Raw genomic sequence first — 14,384 nt, 5'->3', positions numbered from 1 at the left:
GTGATATCAGATTCCTTCATTCTTCCAATCTGCTAGGTAGGTCCTCTGATGGGGAATCCCCAACACTTGCACCAGCTCCTCCATGCTCTTGTGAGCTTTAACAATCAGAAATCCTGGGGGACTTTCAGAAACCCAGGCGTCTGGTTCTTGTATTCTATGATTCCTTGCTTTTAAATCCTCACAGTTGTACTGTTAGACTTTGCTCGGGAGGAAAAAAAGTTGAAGGGGAGTGGGCAGTGACCTGGTGGTGCTCCCCTGTAATCTGTAATCCAGCACTTGGAGGAGGGGGCGATCGAGGCTAGCCTCTACCGCGAAGAATTCGCGCAACGGAGAATGTTGTTTTCTAGGTTGGCGGCAGCGCGGGTGCGTGGGGATCTGGATCCTAGCCTGAGCGAGGTGTATCGCTAAACGTCCCTAGCAGCCCGTGCCTCAGTTTCCCCCTAGAGGCCCTGGGAGCGCGAGCCCTGACGTGGCGGGGCGACGGGCTGGATGGCCACCAGGGGGCGCGAGTGCGGGAAGCGGAGCCCGGGGGGCCACGGGGCGGAAGAGGCGCGGAGGGAGGCGGGGCGGCGCGGAGTCACCCGGATCGGCCCGCCCGCCGCCGCCGAGGGGAGGTGACCGCGGCCGGGCTGGGCCACCAGTGGCCGTGCGCGGAGGGAACGCCGAGCGCAGAGAGCAGGTCGGTGCGGGGCCGGGCTCTGGCGGGGTGGCGGGGTGGCGGGGTGGCGGGGACGGTCGCCTGCGGAGTGCTCAGGGCTTACGGCGCTGCTCTGGGTCGCGCTGCGCTGCGCTCCGCGGGACGCGAGGCTGGGATGGGAGGCCCTCGCTGTCCTCACGCACGACCGAGGGGTTCAGGGGGCCCCCCGCAGCCCTAGGAGCCGTCCCGGGGCGCGGACGCGGGGACGAGGTGCCCAGCCGGGACGCTGTCACTGCGCCGCCCTGCCTTTGGCTTTGAGTTGAAGAACTGAGCACCAGTCCTGCCTCTGGTCACCGCTGCAGCTGGTGGGCATGTGAGGCCGGGATTCCGTGACAGCCAGGCAGGGATGGTTTCCCAAATAACCCAGGACTATTTATATTTAGCCGGAGGTGCAGCTTTGGTTTACTGGAGTTTCTAGGTACCCAGGACGATTGCTCTGATGCCAGGCATGTGTGTGTGTCAAAGGAGGATGGTTGTCTGTCTTGTCACTCGAATAAAAGGATGTTGGGGTGACCAGATAGGCCGGCATCTGGTGTGTATTAAGAGCTGAGAAGAATGTTTGGGGCGCAGAGAACCAAGTTTAAAAACCAACTTGAAAAGCAAGGTCGTATGTGGAATTATGGACGGCAAATTTTGTAACCTGTCTTACAATACTTCTTTTATAGTCATGGGAGCACCTCGTGGAACCTCCTAATTAATAATGGTGACAAGCTAGTGATGACACCGATCATACGATATCGAGTTGGAGCGTAGTTTAGACTCCACTGGACTTAGTCAAGTTACATGACTCGAATAGAGCTGACTGATCAACAGTCGGTTTTTGCAGCGCACAGACCTAATTCTTCCCTCAGTTAGTGCTGCATTTATAAAACAGTTGAAGGAAAAGCAGAGCCGAGGTCTAATGTTCAAGTCAGTGTGTCCATCAGGACTCATTCCCCTAAACTACTGAGTCTCGTGGTCTCTCGGGCTCTCTCAGGCCCTTCCACCACCACTCAAGCCATTAATTTGTATGTCAAGTTACTTGAAACAGATCCCTCCTGGTGACAACGAAGTTCTAAGAAGACAAAATTAATTGTTCGTATGATATAGCTGATACTCGACTTCACTGTCGCTCCCAGCTCCCCCACTCACATGAGGAGTTTCAGTCTGAAATGAGTGAAACCTGTTCCCCTCCCCCTCGTGTGTGTGTGTGTGTGTGTGTGTGTGTGTGTGACTGATGTTTCTGTGTTAATGTCACCCAATGGCGTGCCTGGCATGGAAGTGACGTACATGTCGTCACAGGTAATTTTTCCAATAAGCGGAGAACATTCTGACTCAAACTGCGCTGACTATTAAGCTAACATTGTGCATGGCTTGGGCTGACACGTGGTAGTTATCTTTATAGACGCTGTTCAAATATGTATGAGCTATTCGCCCTGTAACCCACAAAGCAGAGCCTCCTAACCTCTTCATCCCCCTCGCCTCCTCTTTTCTGGCCCCATGCTCCTCTGAGCACCCCCTTTGCCTGCTTGACCCACTCCACATTCCTCCTTCACCCACATGGCAGGGTAGGGTCTCCCCCAGACTGCCCACTGAGCTTGTACTGCCAAGGACGCTCCACTCCCGCCGAGGGCTCGGGCAGACTGCGTTCTGAACGTTTATCTCTGTGTCTGCAGAATCACGGGGGATGTCTCCAGAGCACAGCTCTTTCCCTCTGCCTTAGAAGGAAACTTTTTCTGCACGGTGCGTTCCAAATGCTTCAAATTCATCACCGTTCCCAGCCTTCTGGGCCATTTTGATTTGTACTGGGCTAAAATAAATGCAGAGTCATATTTTAAGCTGCAGATTGCTTATTCTCAAACTGGGCAGGGTGGGAAGGCGGATTCTTAAAAAGGATTCAAATGGTTTACAAGCAGAGGCTTGCTATCTATGGGCAGGTACAAAGCTGGCTTACTTTCCCAGGTTTATTATTTTTCCCTTTGGGACAAAACACAAGTCAGTTAACGTAATTGCCTGTGACTTTGTCACTGTGACTCTGTCACTGTCACCTGGGAGGTTCTCAAGCTTTGCTGTTGTTAATAAGACATTCTTGAGATTCATTCAGAATACTCCTCAGAATTTTCCACACCAGTGAGCATGGAGTCGTTTCTTATACACCCAGCCGGGAAAGCCTCTGAATAAACTAATTTTTTCTAATAACTAATAATAAGACTAAATAACTCAGTCTTGCTTTTGGGAGTGCATTATGAGGTAGCTTCTGACCCGGACAGCAGGGAGATGGACCGTCCCAGCCGTAACCAGACCATCTTCCATCCCCTACCCCTATGTCCTATCCCCATCCCCCACTCGCCCCCATTCCCCACCCCCACCCCCATCCTTCATCCATGAAAGAGCTATCCTATCCAGTGACTGCTAACTTAGGCGCTTCATTCTTTTTTTTTTTTTTCTTTTTTCTTTTTTTTCGGAGCTGGGGACCGAACCCAGGGCCTTGCACTTGCTAGGCAAGCGCTCTACCACTGAGCTAAATCCCCAACCCCAAGGCTAAAAAAGAAAGACATACTGACTGGTGCTATGTGTGGTGGCTCACGACTTTAATCTTTTAAACTCAGGTAGATCTCTGTAGATTTCAGCCAAGGTTACATAGTGAGACCTTGTCTTAAAAAGAAAAGAGAAAAGGAAAAAAAAAGTGCAGGGTGGCCTAAAATGAATCATTTTATCTTTGACTTTGTAAGTCTTTTCTGTAGGCTGAAGATATGTGGCTACCGAGAACAGACAGCACAATAAAGTGTTGTTCAAGGAGTTTGAGTCTGAGGGTTGTGTTCTGATGCCAAGTGGTTCGTCAGTTCATTCATTCATTCGTTCATTCATTCATTCATTCCGCAAATACTTTTTGGAGCACTTGCGTGATCCAGGCAGTACTGTAGGAGTCAGGGCGGAAGTGTGGGCAGAGTGGGCAAAGGCCTGACTCGTGCATACTCCAGTGGGAGCCTGAGCGACAGTGGGTGTGTGTGAGCATAGGGGATCCGGTCATCAGAATACAATGGAAAGTTCCAAGCAGTTAGATAGGAAAGAGAGTACAGTATGTGTGTGGGGGGTGTGGTGGGGGGAGGGGTGATGTTACTGTTCACACAGAGCGATGGGGGAGACCTCTACTGAGATGTCTGCTGATCTCTGACTCGAGAGGAGAGTAGGAGCAGAGAGAGGCTGGAGCGGGAGCATGCTTGTCAGCAGGAGGCCTGACAAGGTCACAGCAGCCAGGCAGGGCAGACATGGGAAAAGTGGCAGATGACGTGGTCGGGGTCAGAAAGGACACCTCAGAATAGGCTGGATGTCAAAAATCCAGCTTCGACTCTGAGAAGTGGGGGGGGGGGGCTTTTCAGGGTCTTTCTCTGTCTGTTTAAAAATGGTTAAGAGTGGATGCTGGGCAGGGTGCATGTTGGGAGCAGGGGGACCATGGTGGGGTGGACCAAGGGGAGAACTGGAGGCCTTCCTTTTTACATTAGTTGTGTGGCCCTAAACCAGAATTCTTCTCTGGCCTTTCATTTCCTCATCTGCAGAATAACTGGGTCTCCAACAGCTCCAGAATTTTAAGATTTCAGGTCACGTGGAGTTCAGTTCTTGCCGTCCTTCTTCAGGGAGGCAAGAACAGGCAGCATGAGGTTCTTAGGTAAAAACTTCAGAGGACCTAAAATCTTGACACCAGCCCACCAGGATCACTCCCAAACCAGAGATCACCCCAAATCCAGAGATCATCCCAAATCCGGAGAAATTGGGTCAGGTCTTTTCAGTCAGGCCACAAGAATGAGAACCAGAGCTGGACATGGTGGCACATACCTGCTTTAATCCCAGTGCTGGGGGGGGGGGGCTGGGGAGCAGAGAGAGGTGGATGGATGGGTTTGAGACCAGCCTGGTCTACATAGTGAGTTCTAGGCTGGTCAGGGCTATGTAGCTAATTCCTGTCTCCAAAGGTGAAAAAAGAAAGGAAGGAAGGAGGAAAGAAGGAAGGAAGGAAGGTTTCCCTTTCCGCTTGAGACAGGACCAGAGCCGTCATTCATCCACACATCTGGCAGCCAGAGCAGCTTTCGTTGTCAGGAAACCCTGGAACTTTCCAGAAGAAATAGACCTACTCTCTGCCTACCACAGGCCATTCAAACCTCGTTGCTATTGTTTTTGAGGAGCCTACAGATTCACCTGCAGAGTTCTGCCTGCCTCGACCTCGAGAGATTAAAGCTGTGCGCCACCAGGCCTGGCTCTCGCTTGAGTTATCTTATCACAGTCTAAAGATTTCTCTTGCGTTCAGTTCTTTTATCCCACTTACCTGCCTTCAAGTGCTCTTCAGACCATTTTTTAAACACACACACACACACAAACACACACACACACACACACACACACACACACACGCCCTGGACAGCCTGAACTTGCTATGTAGACCAGATTGGCTTCAAACTCATCCATCCACCTCTCTCTGACCCCCCCAGCACTGGGAGATAGATATAGATATAGGTATAGGTATAGGTATAGGTATAGGTATAGGTATAGGTATAGATAGATATAAAGGTATAGGTATAGATATAGATATAAACACATTTTACCTGCATGTCTATATGTTCACCATATGCAAACAAGCCTAGTCCCATGGCACTGGAGCTAAAGATGGTGGTGAGCCACCACATGGGTGCTAGGAATTGAACCTAGGTCCTCAAGAGCAGCAGTGCACCTAACCCGCTGAGCCACGGCTCCAGTGCTCCACCCCCGGTGCTGTCTTCTGTTGCCCTCCACTGTGTGCTTTGTTCGTGTGTGACCCTGCGAGGCGGGAGTGTTTGCTTTATGTGTGTTAACTTTGGTGCTGTAGCTCTCCTGTCCCCAGGCACTGTCGGTGTGTGTGCACCCCCTTCTCCTCTCTGACACTCTGGATCACACACCACAGCTGCCTGTCCCCTGTGTAACCGGTGGGTGCTCAGGTTAACCTACTCCCAACACCACAAGTAAGGGCAGCAGTAAACACCCTCTTCTACCTTCTGTCTGCTGGTAAGGCTGGGTAGCATTTCCATGGGTGATCCCAGACTCATTTCTAGCATGGCTGTATCCGTCTCTGTCCCTCAGAATTTTCTGTGCTCTCACGTTTTGCCAGCATTCAGCTTTGGGCCCTTCGTGATGTCATAAGTGCTAAGTGACAGCTGACTATTTTAGTTTGTATTACTAGTCCTTTCGAGCATCTCTTAGGCACCCAGCTGCTTGTAAATGCCTGTGCATGCGTGCATTCTCTCTGTGCAGCTCTCTCTGTGCTGTACTGTTGGAGTTGAAGTCTGTGGGGTCACTGATCTGCAGAAGGATGAGAAGGTGGATACTGTCCAGAACATTATACCTTGGCCCCGTCTTCTCCTCTGACCTATTCTATTTTCATTTGGTCAAGATAAATCTTTAGTTTTATATGACCAGATATGTTATTTAATCTAGGTTTATGCATCCCAAATTTTGTTTTTAAAAAACTTCATCCTGGAGATGGCCCAGTGGTTAAGAGTACTTACTGTTTTCCAGAGGACCCAAGTTCAGGTCCCAGGACCCACATCAGGCAGCTCCTGAGTACCGGGGCTTCTAATGCCTTTTCTGCCTCTGCAGGGGATGCACTCAATGTACATGGATATACACACATGTGCACACACACACACACTCAATGTACAAGCCACACACACACACACACACACTCAGTGCACACACACACATTATGCACGAATACACTCAATGCACAAACCACACACACACACCCCCACCCCCCCCCACAGAATTATGTATCTTAAAACTCCGTCTGTGGGTCTCATCTGTGACTTTAAGTCTTAGAGACATTTAATCCACATTGCGTCTAGCCCTCTCCTGTTTCTATTTGATGAGCTATGTTTTCTGATAGCATCTGGGGGTCAGGGACAGGAGTGAGGCAGGAAGGGAGATGGGGGGAAAACCAGAAGAAGAAAAGCTCACAGTTTTTAACTTGAGTCACGGTACTCTTTCCCCTCTGTGACTCCCATGGCAAAGTGTTCTCTGGCTTCACTGCCTGTCCCACTGGTCCGGAACGCCACACCTCTTTTGTCCCACTGCTCTGTAGCTCTCGCTCCAAGGTTTGTTGTCCAGGTTTTCATTACAGTGACATCCTAGTCATCTTGTGACAACCAGCACAGCGTCGTTCATTAAAGTTAACATAACTGTTCCTAAGCCAAAGTTTACATTTCCTTATAAAATTTGGAGTAAATTCATTAAGTTGCTCAGAAATTATATTTTGAGAGACTTTTAAATTGGAATCGCATTACATTTATAAATTACTCTGAGTAGGCGTAACATCTTTTTAATGGTAGCATTAAAAAAGTTAATGGTAACCCCAAAAGCACGTGGGATGTCTTTCCACTATTTGCCTTATTGTTTTTAGAGCTTGGAAATAATTTAAAACCAACAGAAGAGGCATTAAAAAAGTATGAAGGGCTCCTGAGTGTCTCCTCTGTGGAATCACCGTCTGATAGCATCTGGCCATCATGCGGTATTGGGTCCTCTGTGTGTTTCTATGCCCTTTGGAGTCTCCCTGGCCCTTTTGAGTTGGGCACAGTCTCATTGATATTTATCTCTAGGGGCATCACCACTTCATTTTTTAAGTCCTTTATGTCCCTGTCCCCAGCGTGTGGGGTCAGACCCAAGTCCTAGCACGTGCTAGCTTGGTGAGTAACTCTACAGAGCCCAAGTCCTCCAGTGAGCCCAGAGGGGAGAGCTTCTTCTTCCTTGTATTGATCCTACTGTGGATCTTATTTCTCTCTAAATGGCTACTCGCAGTTTAAGATGCTTAACACAGCCTTTTCTCTCATCTTCGCTCCAGCTATTAAATTCTGACCCTGTTCTGAAGTAGAGTGCAAGGACTCAGAAATGTATTTCCTTAGGAAACATGTGGACATTCTTATTAGAAGAAATATCTTTTTTTTAATACTGAAACTTGGCCTACCTTATGGTGTTACTATATATATATATATATGTATATATATACACATATACATATATACACATATATATTATTTCTCATATATACACATATATAGTTATTTCTCAGATCTGTATGTTCTTTCTTTTTAAGCCAACAGCATCGTTAGGTCTCCATTCAGGTACTAACCAAGCCCAAACCCGCTTAGCTTCCACAATCAGATGGGATGAAGCACATTTAAGGTGACGCTGCCACTGCTAATTCTGTATTTTCTTGAAATTTGTATTAATGTCCCACACACTATGTATTGTTACCAATCTTTAGTAAAAAGACATTCATCATCACTAGAAATGTATTTGCAATCGGTGCACATTGTATGTTAATGTCATGAATATTACACTGAGACTTGGTGCAGTTCTGATCAAGGAGCAACGACCGTGCCTTCAAAGGCCCCTCCATGTGCCGGTCAGGCTCTGTTCGGTGCGGTGCCTCCCAGGGATAGGATGAAGGTGTGCAGTTTGTGTGTGTGCCTTTCATCAGGGGAAGGTGCTTCCTCTGCTTATAATCCATTGAGCTTTTGCTGGATAGCTGTTAGCCCTGAGGGAACAAGATAGCTTCTTCACTCCCGCTGCAAACCCAAACCTACGGTGAGCCGTTCCTAACACAAAGAAGAGTCCTCAGTATTTCTGCACTCTCCTTATATTAATGTACGGTCAGATCCCAACGGTGCAATACTAACTTACTTCACGATGAGGCCACGTTTTCCTTCTGCCGTTGAGAGTCAAAATTTAAATAGCCGCGAGAAGGGGAGTCGTGTTGTAACTGTAGTGGTTAGCGTGGTCATCGATAAAGACGCAAGCAAAGTCGTGCCCTTACTCTGGTCAGTTTCTACTCTAGGTGTCAGTTTTAAGGATACCCTAAGGAGCAATGCAGTTATGGAGAGACATGGGTGGCTCTTCAGTGACAGCGGCTGGGCATGTAGTTACCACTGTCCCTGCTTTCCCACTTTACACCAGTATATATATATAATAATTATATATATATTATTGTTATTATCATACATGGAAAGTTTGCAAAATATAGAAAAGCAAACCCCTTCTGTTTACCCTTTGGTGCCCACCTGGTAAACAGACTATTTCTCCTGTCGTGGAGGAGGGGATGCTCTTAACACCATGGTTTCAAGCCTTCCTCCTTGGGCAGGGTTAAGCCTTCAGCTCACCGTGGTCCTCTGGGAAGGACGGAGGAGGGTAACAGGCTATAATTGCTGTAGGCCTAGGGAGAAGCTTGCTGGTCACTTGGGCCAGGCTGAGCCTGAAGGAGCCACAGCATACTGAGTGTCAAGCCCTAAATCATCATTTGTGTTCCGGACCCCCAGTTGAGCAGGCCCCAGCCCCGGAAGCAGGGAGGCGTGGTCTGGACCCGGTGGGACAGGGCCCCGCCCAGGAATCAGGGAGGCGTGGTCTGGACCCCCGGTGGGGCAGGCCCCCGCCCCGGAAGCAGGGAGGCGTGGTCTGGATCCCCGGTGGAGCTGACCCCAGCCCCGGAAGCAGGGAGGCGCTTGCTGGATGATTTGATGTCCATCATTGGTTTAGTCCCTCGATCTTCTCCTTCAGACCGCAGTTTTCCCTTTCACAAGGTAAACGGAGTGAAGAGAATGGTTTTTTGTCTCGTTTTGTTTTTTTAAAGTAAAGCATGTAGCCCTGGCCTCTGGCCTAGAACTTGCTATGTAGATCAGGCTGGCCTAGGAATTTCAAAGATCCTCCCGCCTCAGCCTCCCAAGGGCTGGAATTGCAGTATGCAGTAGCACCCGCACCTATTTTCTCTTGACACTGAAATACGCCGCCACATAATCCTTTTGTTTCCCTAATCTCCGTTTGCCTTGTGCTGTGTCCCATGGACATGTGACCACATAAACTACAGGAAGTGAGCTAACTCCTGAGTTAACATTCCTACCATCAGCATGTTCAATTCCACACAACTGTACTTCCTCCTCAGGCCCATCCCTTCATCCTGATCGGCTTTAACCCTCGCCACCTTCTGGAATACAGTCGACACTTTACTCATCCCTCAAATGCCAGAGTACCCGGGCACCTCAGCGCACCCCTTCCAATGGATCCATCTTGTGACCCACACAAGAAGCCTGCAAGGGTGGGGGATGAGAAAATACAGTTCTCAGTTCTCAGCCTCCTCCTAATTCGAGGGAGGGGTGAGGTAGTAGGATCCCATTTATTCCCTGACGGTGTGAGCAGAGCCTAGCACACTGTCCACCCAGAGAGCCTCTGCCCTTATGCCAGCCTCTGCTGGGGGGCGGGGGGGCGGGGGGGGCATGCTGCATATTTCTGGAGGCAGAGTGAGAACCTGTGATGCTGGTAGCCATGATGGGAGTGGGACCAGGAGAGAATGCCTGGTGCTGACCTCCAGCCATGGGGTCTGGGCCCCGTGCAGGCCGGGCAGGCATTGTTCTCGCGCTGCGATTCTTTTAGCACAAATGAGCCTGCCCCGTCAGCAGAAAAAGTTGCAATGGATGTGCCGAGTTGTACTTCACTCCCCAGCCTCACACCCGTGATCTCCCCTTTCCAGTTTGTTCTCTCCTCCCATCTCTAGTAAAGTAGACACTTTTTTGCCTTTTCTGTTGTTTCTGAACAATAAGTAGTGTTCTGGATCTGACTCTGGGCTGTTGTTCCTCACAGGCCAGACCTCCTATTCACAGCACAGTGTGGGATAGTTGACTGACAGCTGCTACAAGGACCGGGAAGTGCTGACCTGAGGCCAGTGCTGTGGCCCTTACCTAGGGCTCAGCGCTGGGGGCTGCGCAGTCTCAGTCAGGTCTCGAGTGGCACTGCCCTCCGGTCTGGTCCAAAGCTGCTTCTGTACACCCATTTCTTCCTGTGCCTTCGCTTTCTCCCAACAAACAGGTCCCACTCTCCTGCAACAGGGAATGGAGCAGTAGCGTCAGTTGTAGTTATTGGTGTGTTGTCTGTACATTCTCCTGAGTTCATTGACTGTCCAAATTCAAGTGACAGGAAGTTGGAATCGATGGTGGTGCAGGCTTGGAAGGAGGTTTGCAGGGTCAAGGCTAGCCCGGCTCACGAGGGGAGAGCGTATCTCCAGTATGAAATAATTGATAATCATGGGATATACCAGCCGTCAGCTTGTTAGCCATTTCCATGGGCACTCGCTCATTTAATCTCCAGGATGATTGCAGGGGGAAGATACTGCTTTGGCTCTCAGTTTAATGCAGGGAAGCCTGATGCGTAGTGCGGAACCTTCCTCAAAGGTCTGTTGCTGACTATCACTGAAGCTCCCCCCATCACGCTTGAACTAGCCTTAAACTCATGGTGGTCCTTCTGCCTCAGCTTGCCTAGTGCTAGGATTACAGTCACACACAATCATGTTTAATTGATTAAGCTTCAGGCGTTGGTCTTTGCCCTTCTTCTGTCTTGTTCAAGGCAGCCTCCCTGCCTCTGGGTAACCCAGGCTCTCTGGCCTGACAGCTTCTCCCATCTCCGATTTTGCCTCCCTGTTGTTACATGGTAGGGTACAGATGTGTGTACCCTGTATGGAGTCCAGGGGGCTCTGGGGATCCAGTCAGGTCAGCAGTGCGGCCTAACTGTGCCATTTCCTTAGCCCCTAGAAAGCACCTGAGGGTCCTGAGAGGGTTGGGTAGAGGAGAGTGAGTTTGCTTTGCGACCAGAGTCTGCAGCTGCCTGCTCTGGTCCTGGACACTGGAGCAGCTCACAGGACTATGCATCTGGCTACTAATAAAGAAGGTTCGGAACCCATAGCTTTCAATAGCACAGGTTCTTACTACCAGTGTCCAGTATCTGAATCACTGTGGGCACGAGGAGATCCAGGTTCATTTATTTATTTATCTTATTTTCTTCCTTCCTTCCTTCCTTCCTTCCTTCCTTCCTCTCTCTCTCTTTCTTTCTTTCTTTCTTTCTTCTTTCTTCCCTTCCTTCCCTCCTTCCTTCCTTCCTTCGTTTTGGGAGGGGTGTGCTACATTTGCCCATCCATCACCGATGGCTCTGTAGGAGAACAAAGCAGTGTTAAAGTATCACGGACTAATGCCGTGAAGTTTGCTATGTTTGATCTGTCGCTGATTCAAAGGTTCCAAGAAGAAAATGGCTCAGCGTCAGTCTGTTCATCTAGTTTTAAAGCCAAATAGTTAACCTAAGAGATGGAGAAAGGCATCAGTGAGTGGATCATAGCCCTAAGGAGGGTGATCATTTTAGTAAGAGTTTTGCTTTGGTTAAATCATCAGTTGACAGTCACTGAAAAGCCTCCATGTGAATTTGACCAATATTTATTTAAAGTTTATTCTTATATTCCATAAATGAAATTCAAACCAGGTTAGTTGTCTCACTTTATGACTTGACATGCTTAAAAATTAAAATGAATTATTTGCAAGTGGAGTGTTAGTTGGGGTGATCTGTTGCTTTACTCTTTCCCCTTGCAGTGTGAACGAAAAATATCAAATACTTCAGGTGGGCATGGTGGTACATGGTTGTACTCCCAGATTTGGTAGACTAAGGCAGGAGGAGTGCCACCAGTTTGAGTCCAGCTCGGGCTATCCAGTGAGTTCCTGGCTAGCTTGGGGGTACAGTATGAGACCTTTGCTCAAATAATCTAAAAATTGAAATCCCCAAATTAAGAAACACTCCTTATCCATCCCAAGCAAGGGAAGCAGCCATTCACACAGAAGACAAGGACTTGAAAAGCAGCCTCCACTTGTGGCCGTGCAGAGAGCTGCGGCATGGAACTGGATTTGGCCGGAGATGGGGTGCATTGAGGGTGGCGGGGAACGAAGCCAAACCTGTCCTGGAGACTAGATCTTAACAGGTCTGTCTGCCCTGAGGAGGAGTTTTACTGCAAGTGTGGGAGGAAGAACTCCAGGCACAGAGAAGTGTGAGGTTTGCTTTTTCCCAGCTACAGTGTGGTAAACAAGGCTGAGGGAGGTGAGGCCTGTGGGCAGCTGGAGTCCGGGGCAGCAGCAGGTCCTCAGAGAAGGCAGACGGAGTCAGACCGCTGTGTTTAAATGACTCAAATGCAGAACCTATGGGTTTTTTCCCCTAGAAGTACAAGACTATTTTTTTTATATATAAAAGTAACTAAATTCATTTCAGGTCCTCCTTTTATCCCCAGAAAGGTATTTGGCAAAGGTTTTCCTGGGCCTTTATATAGGGGTCTCCTTTGTAGACAGCCAAATCTGTGTGGGTCTGCTGCGAATTTACTTTGCTGTACGATCGCTCAGTGTGGTAGAAAGGGGTGTCCGTTGCTCTTTCCCCATGACCAGTAACCACAGGACTCACAGCTCTCCCTCTGCTCAAGAGCACAGTTGTAGTTCGGAGAAGTTAGCTCCGCCCAGAAATGCTTCACCTCTGTTGTTTGTGCTGCAGTTAATCTGGGTGATGATGATCCCCCCCTTCCCTCCTCCCCTCTCCCACCCATGACGGTCATCATCGAGGCCATTGTTTTCTGAGCATCTGCCCTTCCTTAGGAGGTGTTCCAGAAGTTTATGGACAATTCAGGTTTAATCCTTGCCATACACCATGAAGGATGTTACCGTTATCTTAATTTATAGATGAAGAAGCCTACACTCTGAGGAGTTGCCAGTTGGATTTTCCCAAGGTCACAGAGTTGGACAAGTCCGTCAGAAGTTGAGACTGTGGCTGGGGACGTGGCTCAGTTAGCTGTGAGTTTGCCTAGCACCAGTGGAGCCTGATTTGGATCATGTGACATACACGCGTTGTGGCACATGCCAATGGCTTCAGCACCTAGGATGTGGAGGTGGGTGGATCAGGTGTTCAAGGCCACCTGTGACTGCTTAGTGAGTTCAAGGCCAGCCTGGGGTACAAAAGACTTATCACACTCACAGACACAGACACACAGACACACAGACACACAGACACAGACACACAGACACACACACACACAGACACATAGACACACCACACACACACACACCACACACACAGACACACACACACACAGACACACAGACCCACACACACAAAGACATACACACAGACACACACACACACATACAGACACACAGACCCCCCCACACGCACATACACAGACACACACACACAGACCCACACACACTCACACACTCACACACGTATACAGAAGAAAAAGAAGGAAGAAACTGAAACTAATACTTTTCCCCTTAAGGGTCAGATCCTGTTCTTTATATAGTTATTAATTCAATTTAGGAATAATTGTGATTTCCCATTTTAAATTTACTTATTATTTCATGGGTAGAATGCATAAAGCTCTGGGATCAGTACTTAGCAACACACACATACACAGACACACACACAAAGCGTTCCTTTTAAAATATTTATTTATGTGTATGTATGCATGTGTGAGTGCACACATGCATGTGCATCTGTGTCCATGTATTGCTTGCAATAGCACGTGTGTAGAGGTTAGAAGAAAATGTACAGCAGTCAGTTCTCTCCCACCAGGTGGGGCTCCAGGGATTGAACTCACGACCTTAGTCAGATGCTTTTGTCACTGCCCCAACAGATTGTCCTGTGATGTCTTTCCACCCAGGGAATGTGCAAATCACCAGACACTGCGGCTACCCTCATTTCTACCCTAGATCAGGTATAAGTTGCAAGACTAAAATATTCATTAAAATATGAAGTTCAGAGAGTGCGGTCAGAGGTAGGGCTGATTAAGCCATGTAAACGCTTGCCAGTTTCAAGTAGATGTTCGTGTAAGCCTCTGACAGTTGATTAA

At 48.8% G+C, this 14,384-nt stretch overlaps 1 protein-coding gene across 3 annotated transcripts in view; it reads left to right on the top strand.

Moving 5' to 3' along the window:
• Positions 1-616: 616 nt before the first annotated feature.
• Dnmbp (dynamin binding protein) overlaps positions 617-14,384 on the top strand; it is a 93,237-nt gene continuing 79,469 nt past the window's right edge. Inside the window, exon 1 of one of the 3 annotated variants that reach the window (NM_001395001.1) lies at positions 617-679. The gene's annotated coding sequence lies outside the window, so the exon portion shown is untranslated. Of the gene's footprint in view, positions 680-7,688; positions 9,271-14,384 lie in introns of those variants that run through there. The other 2 variants (XM_063264624.1, XM_039080062.2) reach the window with 2 other exon arrangements.

Source organism: Rattus norvegicus, chromosome 1 (assembly GCF_036323735.1).
Source record: "Rattus norvegicus strain BN/NHsdMcwi chromosome 1, GRCr8, whole genome shotgun sequence".
Classification (NCBI taxonomy): Eukaryota; Metazoa; Chordata; class Mammalia; order Rodentia; family Muridae; genus Rattus; species Rattus norvegicus.
Note: the sequence above shows the minus strand (reverse complement) of the source record. Positions and strands in the feature narration are given on the sequence as shown.